We start from the raw sequence: 27,903 nt of genomic DNA on the forward strand, positions 1-27,903 counted from the left end.
CTCTGAAATGTATTTCTCCAAGATGCCAACCAGCACATGGCCACCATCTGCAGTGTTTGTCATTTGTGATGCCATCACTGTCCATATGTGACTGAAATGTTCAGGCCAGTATGGCCAAAGATGAGTCCTCTTTCTTTCATGACCAGGGGCAATGAGGAATGGCACTGGGCCAGCATTTTATTGCATCTATCTGTGAAGCTTCAATGGGCTGTCAGCCAAAGGGAACAAACCTATAGATAAAGAGACCATAGGTATGGTACCATGAAGGTCACTGTCAGTCAGTTCCGATTCTTATTAAAACTGCAATATGTCAAAAGTACAGTGGAACCTCTGAGGTTGAACATACTGTTTAGCATTTTTTCCTTTAGGGAATCATTGAAATTGAAATAACCTGTTCGCGGTTCAAATGCTCGCCATCATACAATTCTGATTGCGTGTGCAGGTAAGAAACAATTTCACAATCATACGTTACTTATTACATAAGTGCAAATATGAATGTGTTTAAAAAAATAAAATTCTTAACATTTGAAAACAAATATATAATCCATAGTTGATTCTGTCACATAAATAGCTTTTTTTTTTTTTTTTTTTTTTTTACAAAAGAAACATAAAGGGGTTTTGCAGTTTTAAAACCGCAAGCAAGATTTGAATGTAGCCTCACTTCACTAATCCCTCCCCACCACTGATGTGCACAATTCTAAAACATGGCCATTCAGAATGGCATGCGATTATGAAAGTGCCCAGTTTTGACAAAATAGCAGCGCTAAAAATATTAAGATAGCATTATCACTGTAAACAAGTTGTTAGCCACTTTTAAGTTTTTTTTTTTTTTTTTTTTTGGGGGGGGTTAAAAAAAATCTAAAAGTGATGATTATGTCATGATCGCAGGTTTTTGTGGTGGCACTTGGCCAGAAAAGTCAAGAAAAGGAAAGGAAACCCAATTACAGGGAGGCAAGGCAGGAGTGCAGGAAACTCAAAAAGGGATTCAATTTAAATAAAAAAACAAAGGCAAACAAGGATCATTGCGGCAAATTTAAATAATTATTAAAAAAAAAACAAGATTCAAACTAACAAACAAACACTGGGAATAACGCGCCACAAAAGGAAACAAGACATGACTAGGGAACTGAGTGACAACAGCAAACGACATCTGACATTAACCCTAACCCTACAAGGACTGAAAGAAACCAGGGAACTAAAGACAAGCAGAGTGACAAGACAACGAGGAACACCTCACACCCCAATTTTGTTTTATCAGCACCAGACAATGACAGTAAATGCTTTCTATTGTATTCTGTTCAATCCTTTGTTACAGTGGTTGTTTTTTTTTAAAGTGCTCTATAAATGTATTTGAGTTGAGAGTTGAGTGTCTCAAAGATTAAGCCATGCAAGTCCACACCAAACTGTACAGTAAAACTGCGAATGGCTCATTAAATACAACCCCAATTCCAATGAAGTTGGGACATTGTGTTAAATAGATGAATTAAAATACATTTTCTGGCTTTCTCTTAAATGTCAAGTGACTAGGGAGAGCTGATTGACGTTAACAGTGTTGTCGTGCCTCGTCTTTGTCATGTGTTGTCCATGAAGTAACAAGGAGTTTCTTCAGTGTACATCATCGACTGGATACCAGTGGTTAACTTGAACAACACAACAGCACTAACTTTACAGTATACTGACTGTCTCTCTGAGGCTATTTGGTTTTGTCTTCCTTCCTCTCCCCGAAACATTTGCCAATGGCCCTTCACAATCATGCTGAGTGTATCAGGCCCTTTCAGAGCTCTGGAGCCAGGCCCATGCAGTGGAGGATGAAGCTTATAGCCACAGGCAACTGATGAGCAGATTTTGCTCCCAGTCCTCTTGTTCCTGACTTTCCATGTTCCCTCCCTCCTTCGCTTTCTTTCCTTCACACTCCTGCTTCCAAGTCTCCCCAGCATGCTGCACCTGTCTCCGTACCAAAAATACCCAGGGATGACAGCAACACTGCAATCTGTCACCTCCAGGGCCTTGCTGACATTTTTAATCAGAAAAGGCTAGGATCACAGCTATGAACGAAATTTGCCGTCTTAGCAGTGATTTGCGAGCATCCTTGTTGTGAGAGTGGAATACACTTGTAAAAAAAGAAAGAGGAACCAATGTTTCCCTCTAGAAGATTTTCTGATTTGCTGCAATGTGTACAGGTAAAAATAGCCTTGTGAAATACCCGCCCGCATCAAATGACTGAATATAATTACTGCTCTGTCAACATTAAAATTCCATACGCAAGATATTATTTTGTATTTTCCTCTTTTTATGTTGTCTCTCTCAGAGACCAGAGAGATGCTGTAATACCTTCATTAAAAAAACATGTATTGTGTAAAACCCAATCACACTGCCCAAAAAATAAGGGGAACACTTAAGACGCATATCCTTGACATTGATGAATGCAAGGTTTTGGTGGATATCTTTAGAACAATTGTTGGAAACCCAAATCATTATGCTATTGGGGAATTGATTCAGAATCATACTCTCAATCAAAGTGGAAAACTCTGCCTGTCTGTCTGTCTGTCTGTCTGTGGATGGATAGATGTCAGCCCCTCATGCAACCCTCATGGAGTTTCTTCATGAACACAAATGGTCTGCCTACAAATTGACCTCTAGTCAATTTGCAGGACTCCTCAGGATATTGGTCCTAGTGTCGTTTCTCCCCCCCCCCCCGCTTCCCTTCTCCTGGTGTGTTGGCCTGTCTTCTGCTATCTCATGCATGCTCTTGACATTGTTCTGGAAGACACAGCAAACCTTCTGGGCCATAATGCGTATGTACTGTATGTGCTGTCTTGATCAAGCTGCACTATTTGGTCAACTTCTATGTGCTACGGATACTGCCTCATATTTCTACGAGTGAAAAGGTCCCTGGAAAAATGCATAACTAGCCAGAAATCTGCCAGAGAGGAGAGAGAAATGGTCTCTTACTGCCACCTCTAAAACCTTCCTTAATAAGGGCTGTTATGTTAGTATCTAACTTCACACCCATGGGCAATTTAGCGTTTTCAATTAACCAGCCATGCATGTTTTTGGAATGCAGAAGGAAACCAGAGTACCCGGAGAAAACCCACACAGGCACAGGGAGAACATGCAAACTCCACACAGGCGAGGTCGGATTTCAGAACTGTGAGGCAAAGGTGCTAACCAGTCGTCCACCATCCCGGTAACAAACCATGAATATAAAAATAAAAGAGGAAACATTTGTTCATATTTGTCTGTGGCAAAAGTTTGTTACATCCCATTGGCAATTTATGAAAATGTGTGCTTAAGGCAAAATTCCCTGGCCATCTCCATAAAAGCTTTCTTTGTACCTTGGGATGCTGTTGCCTCTGGAAAAATAACAAAGATTCTCTTGAGCTTAGATTGGATGAATGAATCCCAAATGGAAAGTGCATTTCTACTTCGATAATGCTAATGGGTAATTGATGCACGAGTGAGTCTGAGAAATGTCCCGTACAGTCATTGTCAGGACCCTGCTGAGGAGAAGGCACACTGACTGGCAGATGTTACACTCAGGCGACTGATCTGCAAATCCCCCTCCCTCCTCCATCTTCACATGGACAATAGGAGGCACAATTAGAAAATCATCTCAAGATGTGCGCCGCCAGTATGCAGATGCGAGTCGCTGGGACAGACAGGTGAACAGGGCCATCAATCAAATGAGAAGTTCAAAAATCCGACGGCCCCACCGGCGAGATAAGCTTTGCCTCACTCTAACTTTTACAGTCTGCTGTATAATTAAGGCTCTCTCATCTCGCCATTTCAAATTGCTCTTTTTCACCGGCAGCCTATAAATACGGCTGTGGCTGTATCCCATTTTCAGGATGAAAGTGCTTGAGCAAGGCAACGGCTGCCACCCCCTCAATGGTTGAATAATGGTGTGATGCCCCGGCTCGGCAGTCTCTTGGGGATTATGTTTCAACAGTGACCTGCCAGTGTAAAGGTTGTGGCAGTAATTAAAACCAAATATTTAAGAGCTGGCTAGCAGTCAGACACTAAATTTCCAGATCAATGTGTGCCAAGCCCAAAGACCTTGTTGTCTGCCCAGGGCTCCATGTGCCCTGTAGTGAAAGTCAAACTGATTGAGTCCCCTCAGCCGCTGGCCAACTCACTGGGCCAGAAGGTAGAATTCCACTTTCGATTTGCTTATGGGAGAAAAAGGACACTCACAACATTGGCATGCTCATTCACAGCTACACTGAATGCTAAAAAATAAAACCTTATTAGATTCAGCAACAGAGCATATTGCATGCTTTAAATGACATCCCCGCAGTAAGTTTATGGAGGAGAATTTCATGTCTTTTATGGAATGGTGGCTAAAAGCCCCTGTCATATTGCAACCAGCCTGGAACTATGTGCATGCAAAAACCAATTCAACTCCAACTAACCCAAGAAATAAGACATCAAATACCTCATGTTGAGATAAAATATGCGCTTTCTAGTACAGAGGAACAGCTGAAGTCAAATACCTTGCCAGTCACATCATGCAAGACCTATGCATATTTTGCAAGACTAGAGCAAATCTTGCGAGACTTCAGCGTGGCTAACGTTTACATCTAGGATTAATTGGAAATAAAGTTTATTGCAGAGTAGGAAATCCCTTTCGGCTCTGGCTGCTCAAAGCAATATGGTGATAATAATAAGCTATGCATCGTCTTTATGTGAATGGACTCACCTTCCAAGCATCACTAGGTCTTATGGATAGGGGGTCTTAGACCCCAGGAGATGCACAGGATGTAAGCAAATGTAGCGCATGAGCACAACATTTCACGAACAACTAACGAAGACTGAGAAATTGCTTTTTAATGTTTTTGTGCAGACTTTAAAACAATACAATACTGGATAAAAGTTCAAATTCACTGTTTGTTTGGTTTGTAGTGTTATTTCAGTCTGTTTTTTTTAATACAGTACACAAACATAGGAAGTATGTTTACAGCATTAACTACAAAAAAGAAAAAAATATGTACACATTGTTTCAGTGAATGCAAAACTGTATGCAAAAAAGGTCACTATGATTTCACAAAGGCAGCCAAGCCCATCATTTTCTATTAAAATTTAAAAAAATACAGAGAATAATTTCCCTTCGAGGAGTTAACAATGTAATCAAAACCAAATTAACAGGTGCAATCGCTAGCTACTTGGTGGGTGGAAGTGTCAACGAATACAGTCTGTTTTTAAGGGTGGCAAATCGGTCTGTTGTGACTCAGATAGTGAATTGTGTCTTTTTTGATTGACATTACTGCAAGACCGTTACTTCTTCCCCTTCAAGATGCATTGAAACACATTTAATTAATAATAACTGATCAGTATAGAGATTGTAAATTCAAATGTTATGTTAACTGAAGGAAGAATATTCATTTCCAATAGGTGTGAATGTGAGTGTGAATGGTTGTTTGTCTATACTGTATGTACTCTGCATTTGACTGGTGATCAGTCCAGGGCCTACCCTGCCTTTCACTCAAAATCAGCTGAGGCCCCAGTTACCTGCAACCCTAAGGCCTAGTAGTGCTGGTACACATATACAAATCTTTCAAATCTTATTTTTTTTTTTTTATCTGTTAAAGACCCCACATATCAGATAAATCAGGCATTTAACGTTTTGGGTATACAGTATGCAGTGTGCTCTGATAATCTTAATATAGAACACCTCACACCACGTAAAAATTCTGTTCCACCACCGATCTTGAATCTAGCCCACAAAGACTGATCTAACAAAATGAAGAAACATAGCAATTCAATGCTGAAGAGGACACACGACAGGAGGAAATGGTGGTGGCCTTGGGATGATTTTTAACAGAAAAATCCGGAATTAAAAAAAAAAAAAAAAAAAAAAGTACAAACTTGGCTGAGACTCCATGAGCTGGTGCTATATATTTTTAGGTGTGTGAACCGTGCTATTTTAGTCAGTAGTGATAATACTTTTACTCAGTAAAATAATACAGTGGCCTGTGGCCCGTGCCCACACTTGGAGTGGACCCTCAATTAATTAAAAAAATAAAAATAAAAAATGGGGGGGGCGGGGATTATAGACTTGTTTCCTCTACCATACCTGATCAGTTTTAAGGTGTAATAGCACCATTCACCACTAGATGGCAGACATGACTTTGTAACACTTTCACGTGTCTCCTCCATTATAAAACAATAGGAAGCAGTTTATGTGTTCATCAAATTTAAAGGCAAGCCTATGTCCCTAGTTTGCTGAGAGATGCTGTCAGCCATGACTGTTTTGTGTTTTTATGGCACTGATGAGTCATATATAGTGGGTAATACACTGGTTTTGTTGTAATCTTGAATGAAAGATATACTGTTCTCCATGTATTTCCAAAGAAAGTCAACGTCACAACTATATCAAAAGGTCAGGTGCTAAGGTGCAACGCCAGGTTACAGTTCACATTCTAAACTTCAAGAGTCTCTTTTGAAAAAAATAAATAAAAATAAAATAAAAAATCCCTTGCAGTCAAAAGTAATGCAGAATTTCAAATCACCAGCTCCTCTCTTTGGCAGTCGTGTCCTGGAGGCGTTGAGTAGGCTGGTGAAAAACATCCTTTGAGGATCATCATATCTTCTCCACTACTGCTTCAAGACAAAAACCCTTAGGCTAAAACTGAACTACACAGTTGACTACTCTTCTGTATTTTACAGCCTGTGCATTCATACATCTACAAATTGATAAATAATGGAAGGAACAACAATCAAGCATTAACTGCAAACAACATAGAGTCCTTCATAAGCATTGAACACAATAGTTCATTATTATTCCAAAGTCATGCCATATGCATTATACTTGCATCCCCACTGGGTGCAAATAACAGTGAACTAAATGTAAAACCATTTTTGATGATTAATAGTTTGGAGTCCATTTGGCGTAATCTGTTAGAAGATTATACAGCAGTGACCGAGTGCTATATACTGTATACATTACTGTTCAACAGTCAGAGCCAAGTATGACTTTTAGGATAAATGTAAAATCCCAGAATGAACCGATGGCTTTACTGGATGAAACCATTTTCATCTCACATTATCAAATGCTTAGGCCTGGTACACACACAAAGATTATTCTAATCTTAAAATATTTTTTTAATTTGCTACAGACCCCACACCTAAAGATAAAAAATCAGGCATTCAACAGTTTTGGTCATCGTATGTGTGGTGTGGTCCGAGAATCTCAGCAAAGCAGACCACACACATAAAGATTGTGTTGCACTGCCAAACTCGAAGTCTTGCGTGGTCACACGTGATCTCACAAAACCAAAGAAGAAGAAACACTTCCGGATATGTGCCGATGTTTCCCGAGTGTTGCTGAAGGTTGCCGGAGCTGAGAGCCTTTTAAAATGGTAATGTTCTAAAAAAAACGACTTGCTTTGGAAAATACTTCTTGCTGTCTGGGAAACCTACTTTTCTACATAAAACGACATTGGGTAAGACATTTTTGTTTTAATTTACGGTCGTTTCCATGTTCGTCAGTCTTGGGTGCTTCTTTGATTGGCTACATCCTGTTCACGTCACCATTCTCGGTGTCATGACTCGGGAGAAGTCGGCGTTCCCCATCCACGAAGGGTTTTGCCCTTTCCTGACCAAGCACGTCAAACGCCAGACAATCTTAAGTCTATGATTATCCTATAAGATTCTTTAGGTATGGTTGAGTCGTCCTGATTTTAGGGCCCGAAACAGGTTGGGACCTGTATATATGGCAACACGGTGAACGGCTGGTTAGCACATCTGCCTCACAGCTGTGAGGACCCGGTTTCAAATCCAAACGAATGTAAATATCAGACAAGTATAACCCAAGTGTACTTAAAATGCTATTTTTAAATTGTGGTTTCAATTATTAAGGGAAAAAAATATTCTGTTACCTGGCCTTGTGTGAAAAAGTAATGGCCCCCTAAACCTAATAAGTGGTTGGGCCACCAACAACTGAAATCAAGCGTTTTCTATAACTGGCAATTAGTTTTTCACATCTCTGTGGAGATATTTTGTCCTACTTTTCCCAGAATTATTTGAATTTAGCTAAAATGGAGGGTTTCCGAGCATGAACGGCCTTTTTAAAGTCATACCACTGCATTTCAATCGGTTTCAAGTCCGTACTTTGACTAGGCCACTCCAAAACCTTCATTTTGTTTTTTTAAGCCATTCAGAAGTTAATTTGCCGGTGTGTTTTGGATCATTAGCCTGCTGCAGAACCCAAGTGCGCTGCAGCCTGAGGTCACAAACTGATGGCTGAACATTCTTCTTCAGGATTTTCTGTTAAAAATCAGAATTCATAGTTACATCAATCTCTGTAAGTTGTCCAGGTCCTGAAGGAGAAGCAGCCCAAGACCATCACACTACCATCACCATGTTTGACTGTTGGTAGGATGTTTTTTTTTTTTTTTAAATGCTGTGCTACATTTACGCCAGATGTCATGAGGCACACACATTCCAAAAAGCTTAACTTTCATCTTGTCAGTCCATATAATGTTCTCCCAAAGTCTTAGGAATCATTCAGATGTTTTTTGCGAAAGTAAGAATAGCCTTTATGTTCTTTTTGGTCAGCAGTGGTTTTCGCCTTAAAACTCTGCCGGGGATGCCATTTTTGCCCAGTCACTTCCTTATGGCTGTGTCATAAACACTGACCTCAACTGAGGCAAGGGAGGCCTGCATTTCTTGAGAAGTTGTCCTGAGTTCCTTTCTGGCCTCCTGAATGAGTCATTGCTTTTCTCTTGGGGTAATCTTTGTAGGCCGGCCACTCCTGGGAAGGTTCACCACTGTTCCATAATTTCTCCATTTGAGGGTAATGGCGCTCCCTATGGGTCGCTAAAATTCTAAAGCTTTAGAAATGGCTTTGTAACCCTTTCCAGACTGAGAGATGTCAATTACTTTATTTCTGGACTGATCTGGAAATTCTTTGCATCGTGTCATCTTGGTGCAGGTTTTGTCTGACATGATTTTGTCAGACAGGTTCTGTTAAAGTAATCTCTTGATTGTACAGGTCTGGAGGTAATCAGGCGTGGGTGTGATCAGTGAAAATTAACCAAAGGTTGTGATTAACCACAATTCATGGTTTACCAAGGGGTGTAATAACATTTGCACACAGGGCCAGGTAAATTAGAATTGTTTTTTTCCCTTAATAAATGAAAACAGCATTTTAAGTTCACCTTGGGGTTGGGCATTGAGAATCGAGAACCGATTGGAACCGGGACTAACATTCCGGTTCTCCTGGAATCGTTCAAATAAAAAAAAATCAGTTCCCTGTTTCGTTGCCTGCAGTCCGCCGACCCCGAAGAAGAAAGTGGCGAAAACCAACGAGGAAAAACGCGCATGAAGACGTGTTTGTGCCCAACGGCGGCCTCAGTACAACACTTCGAATAAGATTATATTGTGCAAAGGAGGCTTTCCCACTGTGTCTGACACGCTCCCTTCCGCTCCGAGCCTCAGCCTACACCACACGGAACTTCGGTCAATTAAAATTGGGTTATTGAAACAATAAAACACGTTTATGCCAATATTGAGGCAGCTAACAAGTTAAACGGTGGGTTGCACATTTGCACTGATGGTTTTTAGCGTTTACTTTAGTCTTCAAACCAACGTAAGAGCCGATCTCTGGAAGAAAAAAAAGCTTAACATTGAGCTAAAACTTCACCAAAAGTCAAACTAGCAACTTTACATCACAATGAATTGGGACAAAATTAACATAAAGGTTGTCTCACTGTACCACAGACACTAACCTTGTGCCTCATTGGTGGGTAGGTAAAGGAATCAACGTTTTACAGAGCATTTGGTTCAATTTATTTCTTGCCATCTAGGTTTACTTTCATTTTCTTTTTGGTCTTCAAATGATATTTTATTGAACACTAGTTTATGAAGTTGCAACATTCTTCCAAGACCCTCTGGAGCACTTCTCTCTCGTGCTCTCGTTTTTCAGCCAATTACTTCAGCACTTAAGCCTCATGGCTCTTGCATCGCTCTTCTGCAGCCAGCAGCTTCTGAGAAAGCTTCTCCTGAGTGGTCTTGCTAAAGTTGTAGCCTTTGTCATTCGCCCTCTGGAGCATTTCCTTATCACGCTCTCTTTTCGCTTTTAGATTTTTCAACAGGTTTGTGGATCTTGCGCCTCTCATCAGCAGCCTCCAGCTTCTTCTTAATCTCATCCAGCGATTTCTCCTTTCTGGCAGGGCACTGTGGAAATGGCACCTCTATGGAACCACTTGTATCGCTTTTTCGCAGCCAGCAGCTTCTGGATAAGCTTCTCCTGAGTATGGCCTTGTAGAATGGTGGATCTGTATGCCTTTGTGCTGGAACAGTTCTGCTGTACAACAGGGGAATTTTAAATACTCCTTCTTTTCCTTTCGTCTTGTCCCATTAGGGGTCTCCACAGCGTGACATCCTTTTCCATGTAAGCCTATCTCCTGCATCCTCCTCTCTAACTCCAACTGTCCTCATGTCTTCCCTCACGACATCCATCAACCTTCTCTTTGGTCTTCCTCTAACTCTCTTGTCTGGCAGCTCCATCCTCATCATCCTTCTATCAATATACTCACTATCTCTCCTCTGGATGTGTCCAAACCATCAAAGTCTGCTCTCTCTAACTTTTGAGAATTGTTTGCCTTGATTTGACTCCAAGCAGCATGAAATGTGATTTGAACCATAAGCCATTTGAACCATTGATTTGCCAAAACTAAAGTATAAACAATCAGTCTGATATGCTTGACCTCTGAGTAAAGCGAGTACCAACTTGAGGTTATTTTATATTAATATATGATTTTAAACCCATTTTATCAAATTTGTAGTCTATATTGAAGCTGATGGTTGTGGTCTTCTCCAGGTCGTCAATCCCTCTTGCCCAGGCCCCGCCTCTGGGGTATTTAACTCTTAACTCCCGCCTTCTGGCTCTCCTGGGTTTTTCTCTCTCTCTTGTATTTTGGCTGGCTTCTTAGCTTCCCAGCCATGCGGCGGCCACGGGCCACCCTACCCCTTTCATTTGTTCGAGCACACGGCTCGGTAACCGCGAGCCTCGGGGATGGAGACTTGGAGATGGAGACCACCCCCTCGCCTGCGCACCTGTTCCCAATAAGCACACATCACTGCCTGTATTTAAGCCTGCCTGACCCAGGGTTCCGGTGCCAGAGTATTCACACTCGTCCATGGTACATAGGCCGACTCTCGAGACTACTCTTCGTGTTTGTAAGTTGATTACCTGGCTATCCGCACTTGTAATGATCGTTGATGACGTTGTAAGAAATCATAATTTTTAATTGTTATATTACTTGTATATTGTGGCGGCACGGTGGCCGACTGGTTAGCACATCTGCCTCACGTTTCTGAGGCCTACGATCCAAATCCCGGCCCCGCCTGTGTGGAGTTTGCATGTTCTCCCCGTGCCTGCGTGGGCTTTCTCCGGGCACTCCGGTTTCCTCCCACATCTCAAAAACATGCATAGTACGTTGATTGAAGACTCTAAATTGCCCGTAGGTTTGAACGTGAGTGCAAATGGTTGTTTGTTTCTATGTGCCCTGCGATTGGCTGGCGACCAGTTCTGAGTGTATCCCGTCTCTCGCCCGACGATAGCTGGGATAGGCAAATGGTTATCGTATGTGTATTGAAATACTAAGTAGTTGTGGGCACCTTGGGACCAAAATGTTGGCCCGTTGGCAATTCTAGCCTACCAATTTGTATTGTCGTTTTCTTTGTTCTCAGATTACTCTAGGGATCTGCAGGAGTGATTTATTTTATTTTTTTTGCTTGATGTTACTAAATATAATCAATGTAGTTAGTTACGGATGCATGAAAACTACAGTTATCAACATTTGTCACTGTTTTACATCAGAAGGAACATTCCGTTGTGGGGAATGGTTGTAGAGGGTTACCAAAAGTAGGAGCTCTATTTTCGTGCAAGATGTGTTTTCTTTGTTAGGAACAAAGGTGAAGGAATGTAAGCGGGTTTATGCCTCACTCACACAGAATGTGGCTACGTCACTCAAGGACAGACTTAAAAGCAAATTCTGAAGTCTTCAGTCTGCTCCAGGCGCAGATCCTGATGTTAAAGTCCACTCTCAAGACCGGTATTTTCTAAGATTTTGTCATGTCTTAATTAATTTTCTTTTGTATTTGTATTTTATTTAATAAATCAAGGATGGTGAATCTGAAATCTGACATGATACCGCAGTCATTATTTGACAACACGGATGCGCGTCGGCCCTTCTGAATTCGAAAAATGGCTAGGCCCTTTTTAGCAGACAACACCGTAACCCATGCTGTTTTCCTTTATTGGCTCTACATCGTGTATTGATATTCTGAACTTTGAATAAAAGGCAGATGATGGATGATTCTGTGCTCTTTTTGTTATTTCTTGGTGTTGTCCCACTAAGCACTTGGTTAGTAGCACATTGTATATTTTTGGTTGTATTTTGTTTGTTTGGTATCTCATTATACTACTCATTGAATGACCACGTTGTTCACAGCCTTCTGCTGTTTCAATTGTAGTCCTTTATCTTCTTCTGAAAAGGGTTGGAACATTTTTAAGCAAAATCTGGAGAAGGGAACGGTGGACTACTGGTTAGCACATCTGCCTCACAGTTCTGAGGACAGTGTGGAGTTTGCATGTTCTCCCCGTGCCTGCGTGGGATTTCTCCGAGCACTCCGGTTTCCTCCCGCAGCCCCAAAAGATGCGTGGCAGGTTGATTGAAGACTCTAAATTGCCCGTAGGTGTGATTGTGAGTGCGTATGGTTGTTTGTCTGTATGTGCCCTGTGTTTGGCTGGCGACCAGTTCAGGGTGTACCCCGCCTCTCGCCCGAAGATAGCTGGGATAGGCTCCAGCACGCCTGCGACCCTAGTAAGGATACGCGGTACAGAAAATGGATGGATGGGTATTTTTTCTGAAAGAAATATAGCTACTGATGACTAGTGCTACGAATGAATGGTTCTTAAGTCGAGCCAGTTACGAGCACTGTACATCTACTTTATTTATTCTGACAAGTGCTGCAATGCTTTTGTTTACTTCCACCGCCATTTTGACTTACTGCACATCGCTTCTGCGCATGTACGCACTGTCGGTTTCGCCAAGAGCTCCATAGAGTTTGTTTAAAAAAAACTAATCGTGGTCACTGCTGGAGGAGGCTTTCTCTCACAGATATCTTGCTCTCCAATGAGCTGCATGGATACCAGAGAGAGAAGATGGAGCCATCGCTGGAGAAGGGGGCTGTGGCATGGTGGCAGATTTAAGAGCGAGAAAGGGAGAATGGCATCAGGCATCTGTTTAGGATGTCTCCTGGACGCCTCCCTGTTGAGGTGTTCCGGGCACGTCCCACTGAGAGGAGACCCCAGGGACGACCCAGGACACGCTGGAGAGACTATATCTCTCGGCTGGCCTGGGAACACCTCGGGATCCCCTCGGGCGTGCTGGAGGAAGTGGCTCGGGAGACGGAATTCTGGGCTTCCCTGCTGAGGCTGCTGCCCCCGCGACCCGACCTCGGATAAGCGGAAGAAAATGGATGGATGGATGGAAAGGGAGAATGTTGATCCAACACACTGTGAAGCTAGCGCGGCTAGGTGGTCAGCCGGCTAAGTAGCCAGCAGGCTATCTGGAAAAGCGGCAGTTTGGTCAGTGAGGATTAATGGACCAACGACGAGCGCAAAACAGAACCGGCCAGGATTCTATCTGTGGCCAAGCTACGGCGAGGGATCAACGTTAAATAAACCATTTGAAACCGAAAAGAAAAATGTGCCAGCGTACTCCCTTACTGGTTCAATAGATAGTTTTCAAATAATCAAATTGTACTTTTCCTTTGTTGGACTTTTTTGGGGGGGAAATTATAAGGAGTAAGCATTCGAGTCTGATTTGTTATTCGCTCGTAGTGAGTGGGGATATCGACCCAGAGTCCCAACATTAGTAATGACTAATATCAAGCAAACAACTGAATGTAGTATTTTGAAACTAGTCTATCTGGTTAATAAATGGCTACATTTATTAATGGCAACATTTCTTAATAGGCTCTGGTCAGTGATTGAGTGGGGGTGACTGAAATCATCCGAGGCAAGGAAATAAACTCAAATCAACAATCTATTCTATTTAGTCCATTGAACATTTTCCTTGCAAGGTCTGCAATTACTATCACCCATATCTTTTTTTTATTCAGCCCAGGGGATCATTGGAGTTGTTTTCTCCCTGTGGGCTGCAGCCTGAGCCACATCTGGGGAGGTCATGCAACAAGGACAAACCAGATGATTATACTCAACAGGAAGACACATCATGATCCGATGAGGCGCATTCCCTTAAGGACCATTCATGGCAGATCTTGTATCCTTCGCCTCATACCCCACAATAATCCCAAAGCAGCCGCAAAACATTTCTTGAAAGCCCTTCTCCTTCCTTTTGTTATATATGGGTTAATATTGCTCCCCTACAGTTCACTGTATACTCACAAAGTGCAATAATAATGCATACTCACATTAAATGCATTGGTCTATACTGTAAACACACTTAGATTACATTATTCACTCCTATACTGTATATCTAGTAACAAAGTGCATTAGTGACATAGTACTATACAAAAATTATAATTGCATTACTCACTCACATCTTGTATTTATATTCAAGTGTTTTATTAAACAAAATATATTTTAAAAATATACTGTTATTATGCATTTACTACTACGCAAGCATAAATTAGTGGCTTACGTGAAAATTTTGGTTACAACGTAGAAGTGTGCCAATGTTGTTGTGAGGACATATTGACAAAACAATTCTAAATCTGGAATTTCATCCAATTTCAGTCAACAGTACAATGTAATGCTTCATTGGACCATAACAAATTCTCTCAAACACATGGGAAAATGTGTTACGGTCCGATCAATTTTCATAATCATAATTTCAGTTATAAGAGGGTGTTCAACCACATTATTTCAGTTGTTTCCTTCACCTCTCGAAAAGATTACCATATTTTCACGACCATAAGGCGCACTTAAAAGTCTTAAATTTTCTCCAAAATGGACGGGGCGCCTTATAATGCGGCGTGCCTTATGTGTGCACCGAGTTCCAAAATCTGTAAATGTTGTTGTGTGACTTCGATGTGCGCTCCGCTTGACTGACTGGGACCATTTCCTGCAGACACGCTGTTTATACAGAGGAAAGGCGGACGTGACTGAGGACAGCATGCGGACGTAAAGGGGGAAGGGTGCACGTGAAGGAGGACGCTAAAGGCACTCCCCCAGCAGATATATAGCGCCGGTATGTGCAGTGTGCAAAACAACATCGGTTTGGCTAAGGGCCTCCGAAAATGGCACCTACGAAGAGACACGCTTACGAAGCACAGTTTAAAGTGCAAGCTATCAGTTACGTGCAGGAACATGGGAATCGAGCAGCCGCGAGAGAATTCAAGATCAACGAATCCCTGGTTCGCAAATGGAGGAAGCAGGGAAACGAGCTTCGCCAAGACGAGGTGCCCCCAGTTGGAAGACCAACTCGAGCAATGGATTAACGAGCAAAGAACAGCCGGGAGAAGCGTCTCTACAGTCCCCATTCGACTGAGGGCAATAACGCTTGCAGAAGAAATGAAAATTGAACACTTTCAAGGAGGTCTACTCTTGAATTCATGTTTTCTGTACAGGTTCCATAACAAATGAACAAATAAACTAACTATAAAACAATCAAATATAAAACAGTAAGTACGCCGTTACCTGAGCATGTCTTCTTGTGCCGCGTGACAATGTATTCTTACTCCGGTTGCAGTATGTAACCTCAAAATGTCATACTTTTTACTGTATGTCACACTAAATACAGTATATTAATGAAATATAATGAAGTACAGTAGTATGGAACCTAACGACATTATTTCCTGATAAGAAAAGTGGATGGCAGTTTTTCTGCTGCAGCAAGTTGGTACTCTGTGCAAAGAACTAAGGGCCATAAAAACAAAGTTTATCCAAACGTGTTTGTTGTTTCAGGCAGGCATTTCATGATGTTTTTTCAGTAGTCATTTGACACTATGAACACACCTGCGTCAGCTTTTATTTTGGGAGTTTGAATTTGCATTTAGATTTACCATTTAAATTCATATTTAGATTCATGGAGGCACGGTGACCGACGGGTTAGCAAATCTGCCTCACAGTTTTGAGGACCCGGGTTCAAATCCGGCCTCACCTGTGTGGAGTTTGCATGTTCTCCCCGTGCCTGTGTGGATTTTCTCCGGGTACCCCGGTTTCCTCCCACATCCCAAAAACATGGGTGGTAGGTTGATTGAAGACTCTAAATTGCCCGTAGTTGTGAATGTGAGTGCAACTGGTTGTTTCTTTATATGTGCCCTGTGATTGGCTGGTGACCAGCTCAGGGTGTACCCCGCCTGTCCTCAAAAGGTAGCTGGGATAGAGCACGCCAGCACGCCCGCTACCCTATTGAGGATAAGCGGTATGGAAAATGGATGGATGGAATTTAACTATTTAGTATATCTCAAAGTTGACAAATATTGTTGTGAATGTGCAAAAAAGTCACAAAAAAAAAATCACAGCTAAAAGTGACAAAATGTATTATTTATTATTATTATTATTAATCATATTATTATGGCGGCACAGTGGCCGACTGGTTAGAGCGTCAGCCTCACAGTTCTGAGGACCCGGGTTCAATCCCTGGCCCCGCCTGTGTGGAGTTTGCATGTTCTCCCCGTGCCTGCATGGGTTTTCTCCGGGCACTCCGGTTTCCTCCCACATCCCCAAAACATGCATTAATTGGAGACTCTAAATTGCCCGTAGGCATGACTGTGAGTGCGAATGGTTGTTTGTTTCTATGTGCCCTGCGATTGGCTGGCAACCAGTTCAGGGTGTACCCCGCCTCCTGCCCGATGACAGCTGGGATAGGCTCCAGCACGCCCGCGACCCTAGTGAGGAGAAGCGGCTCAGAAAATGGATGGATGGATGGATCATATTATTATTATTTTGAGCATGAGCTGCTTACAGCATGTTTGCAAAAACATATGGGCCTTCATATTTTGTTTTCAAACTTGTCAGAGGTCTGTGCTTTATTGACGGCCACATTCTAGTCACTGGTAACGTGTGAGGCAAAAATTTCTCAAACTGCACACAACAAACCACTGACCATTTTTTGTCTGGGCTCGCAATGGCATTGACTGAGACGCTGTTCTGCTGTTTTTAAGCCATCACCATAATTTTGAAGTTCTACAGTAAATTGCTGTTGAGTACTAGGCCACAATACTGAAGATTGAAAGCACACTTATGATGCGCTGTGCTTTATCCCTCTAAATTGTACCAGGCTTAGTTATAAGTCAGAGGTTTGGTAGATTTGTGTCCCACAGACATGTTCATATGTGCAAAAGACATTAGGAACAGCATCAGGAAATTGCTGGCACAAAGCATCAAATTGTTCATCAGTCATCATTGTGGCCCCTAAATCTATCCAGTTTTATCGGCAACTTCAGTCCCTTCACTTTCCTGTCCGCATCACTGAGCAGAGAATGTCACCACAACTGTGAGAGAGGAAATTTTCCTCCCACTCAGGCCACTGTTACATGTTGCTGCCACTTTAGTCTGTGAAACAGGTGTTTATGGTTAAGGCTGGAAAAACTACAAAAATCCTTCAAGGTTTGTTGAAAGAAGGGTTTATTATTGTGTGCTTTTTGATGAACCAGTGGGATGACCACTGCATTTTTATTTGATGTTTCTTGATAAGAAAAACAAACCTTATTCAATCAGTTTGCTGATTGCCCAAACCTATGAAATGTTCACTTCATGTTTGACCATCACAGAAATAAATACAAATTAATAAATTGTATGTGTCAATTTGGGGTAAAAATTTTTTTTAATACAAATATAATGGAAATCATAGTATACAGTATATACTGTATAATAAATAGAAAAGAACAAGGCCCCAGCTAAACCCATCTGTACATTTAAACAATGTAGCTTTTTAAATGATCCACAACAAAACAGGAAGGATTTAAAGAACTTAATGGCAATTCATTTATTTTCCTACTTTGCCAGTTCTAACTTTTCCTTCTTCGACAGCCTATTATTCCTTCCTCCTTCCTTTTTTTGGGGGGGAGGGGGATGTGGCATTTCTAATAGGGGAAGAACACTACCCACTTATTACTTTTTTTTGCAGTTAAACGAACAGTGTACGTTGGGCTAAAAATTGGAAGTTTTAGCTGTAAAATATCTTGTGTTGACGCACTTTAAAGTACATTTAAGGCTCTGTACTCCCCTCGAATATAACTCCTGTTAATTGACAATGACAGGGGAAAGTAATCCCTACTATACTCCTTGCTCTCACATCCTTAGTGGATGCAAGGCGTAAATGAGTCCTGTTGCTAGGATACAGAATATGGGTCTTCAAAATTTCCGTAAAAACAATCTCACAACCAAACCCAAGAAGTATTATAGATCGACATGACAATAATTTATTAGGATATCGTATAAAACATTAAGGACCAATTGTCCAACACATGTACTGCCTTACTATGCACCAGTAAGTTTAATTTCTGGTTCTATGGTTATCACATTTTTCTTCTTTGCCATCACTGTTGACCTGCTGTTGTGGCATTAAACACACACACACACACACACACACACACACACACACAATCAATAAAGTCAAAGAAAAGGGAAAACACAATTGCGGACTTAATCCTTCAGGTGCTGAAGTCTTTTAGTGTACCTTTGAGTGGTATTTGTATTTATTTATTAATTTTTTTCAAAAATGTTGCTCATATTTTGAAATGTAAAGGGACCTTTGCATGTCAAGATTCCACTGTATTTGTCCACCACCAAACCTACCTCCTCGCCTCCTGAGAAGTGCGCAGAAAGCCTACTCCCAAAGACCAGCTGATCTACGTTTGTGAGTAACACAACAGTCTTTGCCAGACTTTACAATATTAGTGCCTAATAATTACGGGGAAATTACTAGCTTCACACAAAATTCCAACTTTGTCCTCTCTCTCTCATCCGGACTGGACGCATTAAACGCTCACATTTTCAACTTTAGTCCAACACACGATGTTCTATTTCCCTTTTCGTCCGCATATTTTCTTTCTTTCACCATTATTCGTGTTTCCTTGTTGGAGTCAGACCCTCTTTGTGTTTCCGTATAAATCCCTCATAGATTTCATTAAATACTTTATAAAATTCCACTCTTGGTTGTGTTTTGTGTGTGTTTTGAGTTTAAGTAAGCCTCTGTCATCTAGAACTCGTATTTCATAAAATGTAGCAACCTTTAGATTATGAGACTTGCGTTTGTTGTCGTTTTCTCCTGAATTTTATACATATAAAATGTGACGTGGTGCCCCTTTACGAGACAAATTAGTTTGATTTTAACGTTAAAAGCGTAAATCGGACTAACCCGGGAGTGAACGCAGGCGTTTACCTTCCTTTGTATCTTTTTCCAAATTAATTACATTTTTATTTCAACCGATATATGCTACACCAGTATCCCTTACATTTTAAAGACAGATGTAAAAAATATCTAAAAACAACCTAACAACCACTTGCTAAATACAGTTAGGTGATCAAATTCTGATATTCTGCCGGCAATAACCTCTCGGGAACTGCCAACAGGCTACTGCAGGTGGCAGTTCTCGCGATGCTAGTGACAGAGTTCAGTTTGGAGAGGCAGAGGAAGGTTTTTTTGTTTTTTTAATTATTATTATCATAATCGGGGAGATTTACGGGACAATACTAATCCGGGAGGCTGGCAGGACAGAGGGGTAAAATAAGGTACGCTCCCGGCCAACACCGGCCACAGCAACCATGAACCACTGTTTGAACCATGACTGCTTTTTACAGATGAGCTATGCAAAGTATGGATTTTATTCATCATTTATATTCAAATGGCTCTAGAAATATTGACATAGAGGACTGATAGGCAAGGTCAAGAAGTCTGCTTGTTGTATTTGTTCAATAAATGCATTCGAAAAGCATTCATTCTCTCAAACAACATGCCATGTGCTGCAGCCAGGTGCTTGAAGTTCACAGCACTTTGTTAAACTGACTTTTTCTTCCCATCAATCAAAAGCACCGGTGACCCCAAAACCCAACACCGTAATTGCCTTCAGGATTAAAATGGATTGGATCTTCCACTGAAATCCCGCATGCATTCCCAATTTACTTTATACCACCTGAAAGTTTCAAAAATGCAGACTGCAATTAGGGACGCGAGGCACAAATGTTAATATATGCTAATTTCCGCTGCCTCATCTAATGAAGAAAGCATCTTTCTTGTATACAATTGAGGATGTGGCTGTCATTTTCCACTGCAGTCAACATAATGGTGACGTTCTTTTCCACGTGCATTCAATAATGAATCGAGCCTCTACTGAGAGATGGGATCATTTACGATCCTGTATTGTCTCAAGCAAGCAATAGATGTGATTACATCAGACATTAGATTGCATAACATTAGATTACAGTTGGTCCCTATTATGAATACAGAGAAGGTCAAATGACTCACTAGATTGCCTGTAATATGATTACAGTTGAGTCAATGGAGGATAAGCATCCATGCAAGCAAAATGATTTTATCAACAGCGTGTCATAGAAGCAGCGAGTTGTTGCACTGAAAGCCAATTTAAAAGATGCACTGTGAAAACTAGCTGCATCACAAGGCACACCCATTTGCATATTTATGACACAAAGAGCCATTCAGATATTCCTCACACATTAATTGGGCCCGAGCCTTGCCGGCCATAAATAGAAGACACAGATTACATGCAGCACGTTCCACCCAGTCATTAGCTATTGTTTACTCTCGTCCCACGCTCAAATGTATTGTTTATTTATTTCATCTCTCTTGCAGCACTGCTCAATAGTGCGACTTGCTGTCGAGGCCGTTCAACCTGCTCTCATTTGGAGTCATGCGCTGTGAGTCCTTGTGGTGCAGTTAACCTCCGTTGTGTGCACTTATTACAGATGGGCTTTTAACCCTTGCCCTCAATTTATACTTTTCTGTGCATGCCCCTGCAGTGAGAAGAAGAAACAGCAGAGCCATCTCCACCCCTTAACTCAGACAATTACCGTCTTTTGGACTACCTCTTTTATTGACATTTCCATCAGCCGGGAGGATCAATAGATGCTTCTACTGGGACAAAAAAAAAACAAAAAAAAAAAACTGCTTGTTTGTCAAAATGTTCCACGATAGCTGGTGCTTCAGACCATCCTGTAAATGTCAGCAAGCACTATCAGAAGATAATGGATATACATGTATTTTGATTTCAGTGCCCTTAGTGGAGTGTTTAAATCCAAAAGTACTATTGTACTACGGCAGCTGGGTTTCAAGCACACTGGCCCTCGTCAGGTTCTCTCACGTTCAACGTCGTTTACAGAGAATGGAAGATGTGCCATGTGGGTGTTGCGTCCAGCCAGTTGTCTTCAGGCCAAGACGTCTGTGAACGCAGTACGATGAATACATTTGCATCAAGGCTGTCTGGCAGCCTTAACCGGCCGGGCTTTTCTGACCTGTCTATGGATTAGACAGCATACACATTGGTCATTGTTTCATTCTACTGTGCTCTGCAAATATATTAAAAAAGAAATGTGTGCCTGTCTGTGGCTGCTCTGCCTTTTAAAGCAACAGGAAACATTTCTTGTGCTCAAGCTTCCCCTATAGGTGTGTAGTGACATTCTAAAAGATTTTTCTTCTACATTCAAAAACAGTTCACAGGTGTCTTAACAACATCAGCGATATTTTGTCAAAACACTCCAAGCATAAAATGTCATAGCACCCTTGACACACCCTATCAGACTTTTTGAAAGGGCTCACAACCTCATCAGAATCAGAATCAGAATCAGAATCATCTTTATTTGCCAAGTATGTCCAAAACAGACAAGGAATTTGTCTCCGGTAGTTGGAGCCGCTCTAGTACAACAGACAGTCAATTTACAGAACACTTTGGAGACATAAAGACATTGACAAAAAACAATTGTGCAAAAAGATGCAGAGTCCTCTAGCACTTAGAGCAGTTCGAATGGCTAATATCGCAATAGTCCGGTGCAATGACCCTTGTGCAAAGGGCACTGAGACTTCAAGGAGTGTATGCGGTTTAAAGTGACGAGTAGTGCGATAATCTGGGACAATGGTTGTGCAAATGTTACAGATACTCCTCAATCAGTGTGCAAATGGAGCAGATGCTACTCTGGCATGAGTGGCCAGTATATGCAAATAGTGCAGCACGGCGAGACAACTACAGTGAGTGCACGAGTAATACATAATTGGCCCCACAGAAATGAGACAACGAACTCAAGTCAAAAAATTGCCAGCTTGTTGTAATGGAATTATAAGTTAGCTGTTTAAGAAGTTGATTGCAAGAGGGAAGAAGCTGTTGGAATGTCTACTAGTTCTAGTTTGCATTGATGCAAGTGAGCCAGCCTTCATTCCGTCCCTATTACTGCTCAGCCAATGGCGAGTACGACTAGCAGTGGAGATAGGGGTGGCTGCACTTAGTGCCCCGAATCTTAATAAGCAACCATGAACTGAGAAGCAAATGCAAGCAACTACAATGACAATGACGGCATAGAATCTATTTTCCTTCGTGGAGGAACCAACCAACCCGGCGAATTACACTTTGGCAACAGACCAAACCCCACTACGAGGACAACTTCACTGACCAATCAAGTAAGTGCCGCTCACCAGAAGCTAATTATATTAGCTAATGCTAATCTGTGTATCCACCGGAACTTTGTACAGCTCATTTTACCTTTTGGCTTTGATGTAGTGTTTTACCAAGCCAGAATACAAATAAATGGTGCTTGTTAATTATTTTTTAACAGTCTGCTTTGGATACTGGCGGCTAAATAATTTGCATCTCAAAACATTTCTTTTAGATTTTCCTTGCTCATAGAAGAGTACAAATCTGTTAACCACTGTTAATAGTGAAACAAAAACAATTCCAAAAGATTGACAGTCACTTCTCATAACCCGGTGTCTTCTTCTCCACCCACAATCTTCTCTTAGTAACCCTTGTTGTGGCCCTTCTTTTGAATAAGTGTTGTAAAAACCCAAAGAAAAGTTATTCCATTGACGTACAGAGGTCTCCTGAGGTACAGTATTTTCATCATGAATGCTGGCGGATTAAGCTTTGTGTGATATTTAATACTATATTTCCATTCAAATCTTTTTCAAGGTTTGACTATATACAGTATACAGTACTAAGGTAAAACAATGGACAATTAGTTATACCGTATACTGGGCTGGTACTTGCTACAACAAGTTTAGTAGGTTAATATTTGTTTCTATTTGATACCTAAAAAGTCTGCTGTCAGGATTTTAAAAATCACGCAGGGTAACCTTTACCTTTGTCGTTACGTATTCTTCCATTGTGCTGGACCATCTCAAGAGCATCACAGGTCCCCTGCTGGACCCCCTGCAGTTTGTCTACTGAGCAAACACGTCTGCGGATGATGCAGTCAACATGGGACTGCGCTTCATCCTAGATCACCTCGACAGTGCAGGGACCTACGCGAGGATCCTGTTCGTGGACTTCAGCTCAGCGTTCAACACCAACATCCCTGAACTCCTTTCCTCCTTGCTTCTCCAGCTCAGCATCTCACCTGAATCTGCCAGTGGATTTACAGCTTCCTGATGGGCAGGTGTGGCTAGGAGAGACCACCTCATCCACACGCAGCATCAGCACTGGGGTGCCCCAAGGTTGTGTCCTCTCTCCGCTGCTCTTCTCTCTATACATGAACAACTGCACCTCAGCGCACCCGGCTGTCAAACTCCTGAAGTTTGCAGATGACACCACTGTCATCGGGCTCATCAAGGATGGTGACGAGTCTTCATATCGACAGGAAGTGGAGCGGCTGGAGCTGCGGTGCGGCCGACACAACCTGGAGCTGAACACGCTCAAGACTGTAGAGATGATCGTGGACTTCAGGAGGCATCCTTCGCCACAGCTGTCCAGCTGCCTTGTGTCAACCGTCGAGACCTTCAAGTTCCTGGGAATTACAGTCTCTTAGGACCTGAAATGGGCGATCAACATCAACTCCGTCCTCAAAAAGGCCCAGCATAGGATGTACTTCCTGCGGCTTCTGAGAAAGCACAACCTGCCACTGGAGCTGCTGAGGCAGTTCTACACAGCGGTCATCGAATCAGTCCTGTGTTCTTCCATCACAGTCTTGTTAGTTGCTGCTACAAAAAAGGACAAACGCCGACTTCAACGGACAATCAAAACTGCCGAAAGGATTGTGAGTACCCCCCTACCCACCCTTGATGACTTGCACGCTGCCAGAACTAAGACAAGAGCATGCAAAATCCTCTCGGACTCTCCACATCCCGGTCACCGGCTCTCAGGTAGGCGCTACCGATCAGTGCAAACTAGAACTAGCAGACATTCCAACAGCTTCTTCTCTCTTGCAATCCACTTCTTAAACAGCTAATTTACAATTCCATTGCAAGATGCTGCCAATTTCTTTTGTCTGAGTTTGTTGTCAAATTTCTGTCGGGCCAATTATATACTACTTCTGCAATCGCTGTAGTAGTCTGGCCACACTGGACTATTTGCATATCTGTTGTTGACCAATACTGGCCACTCATGCCAGAGTAGCATCTGCTCCATTTGCACACTGACTGAGTAGTATCTGCAATATTTGCACAATCAACATTGTCCCAGATTACCGCACTACCCGTCACTTTGAACTGCATACATCCCTTGAAGTCTTGGCGCCCTTTCCACAATGGTCATTGCACCGGACTATTGCGAGATTAGTAATTCGAACTGCTCTAAGTGCTAGAGGACTCTACATCTTTTTGCAAAATTGTCAAAAAAAAATTATTTAATTGAACCGGCATTACCAGATAACTAGCAACCCTTTATTGCTCAGTGACTGTTTTTCCCAATGTCTTTATGTCTCAAAAGTGTTCTCTGTCAAATTGACTGTCTGTTGTCGTACTAGAGCGCCTCCAACTACCGAAGACAAATTCCTTATGTGTTTTTTGGACATACTTGGCAAATAAAGATGATTCTGATTCTGATTGTGTTGTCATTTGTGTTAGTCTCTTCTCATCTTGTACTTGAATGTAGAAACCTAAAATGGCTTTTCAGGTCACTGTTCAAGTAATAGATTCCTTCATTCAAATATCAGTAAGTCAACATGTCAGTCATTACATGAATCACCAATAATTATATCATGTAGCCTAAAGGCATTTTCTGCAAGTCGTCCATGGTAAAGCATATCAGGATGACTGACAATGACATTTTTCATTAAATTAATTTTATCTCCTTTGTTTGTTGACATTTTAATGTCAGAGGACAAAGATGTTATGGGTTCAGTTAAAATTCATATTTGCATTATTTATATGTTATGTAATACATGCACGTCACTTCCAGCAAGTTGTCAACTATAGTTTAGCTAAAAATGAGGTTTTTATTACGCGTATTGAGTACTCCCCAAACATACCCGAAGCTCAAGACACCGGGGTGTGGTTACTCTATCCACCGCAAGGGCTACCGGAAGTGACGTTGCAATTGACAAACACAGCGCGCTACACACTATACGCAATGGCGGGCAACATGTTGGAATATGAGGAGGAGGAGAATTTTGACATACAGGAGCACACAACTGAACTTGGCAACGTCAAACCGTACGTTTGAGGTCGGAACCTGACAGTGATGACGACGAGCAGCCGAGTAGCAGTTGTACAACAGAAAAAGAGAGTGGCCACTGGGTCGATGTGATGGTATGTCCAAAGCATGTCTTTTTATTCAGTCATGGCTAGAAATAATGGCACCCCTGGGATGCCGATATTTTTTAGCACGCCTATACGTATTATATGTTCATATATTTTTCAGTGACACGGCACAAGCTTCTACATAGTATGCACTATTCCTATATATTGCGTACCCCTCGCAAAAGTTGCTTTATAACACGCCGCACAGAAAGTCTGTTGGCTTGTCATATGGCAAAAGTACAGACTTGGCGGCTGCGAGATTTAGTTCTCAGGCTGGCGGTTGAGTTCCTGATGGCTGTAGGAAAAATAGTTGGCACCGCAGCTGGTTTCAGCCTCTACCTCTGTTTCCAGTCTTTCTCAAAACACGCCGGTTCGAAGTGATCAGCACAGAGTTTGGAATGCTTGATCGGCACCCATAGCTGACCACGTTTCTTCCCCTGTCGATTGACTTTCCCTAACCACTGGCCACGTATTCCTTTTTCACTTGGAAAGCCAAAAAAACTCTTGCCGCTGCCTGAACCATTTGTACACCCAAATGCCACACAATAAACCATTGTGACATTGCTAAATCATACGACAACAAATATACAAGGATGGGAACAACAGCATGGAACAATAGCACACAACGGCGAATAAACAATAAAGCTGTTTGGCTATTGTTACGTCACAGCGCCGGATAAAGCCGAAAACTGGAAGGCGCTAGATGCAAAAAAGCAAAAGGCCAATTCTGAATCATATTTATCGATTTCACTGCTGTTTATCTGCTATATAATCACTTTGAAATGGCAGATGTGGTTTGTAAAGGGGTTCTAGAGTTATCAAGAAAAATTAAAAAATCTTTGTCATCTGACCCTTGACGACTGTAATATATAATTGTTATTTGTTGGTTTGAAGAATCACTGTTGAGCAGGGCTCACAATTTGTACAGAGCAGAATCCACCATCAGCCAAACAGCCTCACTCCAGTGGTGGTCCAGTCGAGCAAGGGACTCATCCACATCTGTCTGTCTTGGCCCGTGAGTATCCGATTAGCCCTGCCACTTCTTTTCCATGTGAGAGGCTGTTCTCACTTGCAGGTCACATAGTTACAAAAAAGAGAGCTGCCTTGAGCTCTGGTAATGTGTGCTGGCTAGTTTGTCTGAGCAACAGGCTGAAAGAGAGGGAGAGGAAGTCGTCATGGCGGTATTGTGAGCCCAATGGGTATATATATATATATATACAGAGAGAGAGAGAGAGATTGGAACCTCGATAAAACAGAGCCCGATATAACGGATATTGGATAAACAATGAAAAATGTGTCCAATAGTTTACATTTTTCACTTAAAATGCCGTTGACAAAGTCTACTAGTTCCAGAACTGACCGCTGTTGTTTACTGGCACTGTGGCAGAATTCAGGCAGAGAATGCCACTGACACACAATATGACTAGATGCAATTCCAAAAAGATGTGCTTCCCGTGCCTATGTGGCGGCCTCAAAATGGCCGTCAGGCATTGATGTGGCAGGCATGTAATGATGCTTCAATCTATTGTCTATTGTGCATAGAGCACTCTGCAGAGAAAGAGCGGCATTGCTGCAGCGTTAACACTGAGGAATACAAAATACAAGTCACTGTAGTCTGGAACATGCTATTTTTGGTGCAGTAAGAGTTATTCTTTTTTTGTCAAGCCATTTGCCTTTGGCTTTGACTCACCTATGATGAGTACAGTACGTCAACAATGTCACCATGACCAAGCACATCGGCGTGGTAGGTTTGGATAAAATGTGAAACTTTCAAAAATTTTAGATTTATTCACGATCATTTTGTACTGTACTGGCAGTTTTAGCCCACGAAAAAACCCTACAAAACAATAATTTTTGTACTATACAGTAATATGGGTGCATTTGGCCTAAAAAAAAAAAAAAAAGTGCTTGAATGTAACTGACGATCGGCTACAGATGACCCCACGCCCCTATTATTCCGTTCTATCGAGGTTCCACTGTATATATCTTCAGCCCTAGAAAATGATAAAACGATAATATAAAATGCTCAGATGTTAGTGATCTGCTGAGACAATATCATATAATTGGTGAGTTTGAAATATTCACCAATATTGGATGTATGTCAGGTAAATACAGCACTTACATTAATTGTTACAGGACATTATGTTAAAAAATACCTTAAAACAGAACGTATGAAAAAGTGGGACACAGATTTGTTTGTCTTTCTGCAGAATGAGTTATATTGATGTGTGTGTTACAGACG

This window comes from Phyllopteryx taeniolatus, chromosome 7 (genome assembly GCF_024500385.1).
Source record: "Phyllopteryx taeniolatus isolate TA_2022b chromosome 7, UOR_Ptae_1.2, whole genome shotgun sequence".
Lineage (NCBI taxonomy): Eukaryota > Metazoa > Chordata > Actinopteri > Syngnathiformes > Syngnathidae > Phyllopteryx > Phyllopteryx taeniolatus.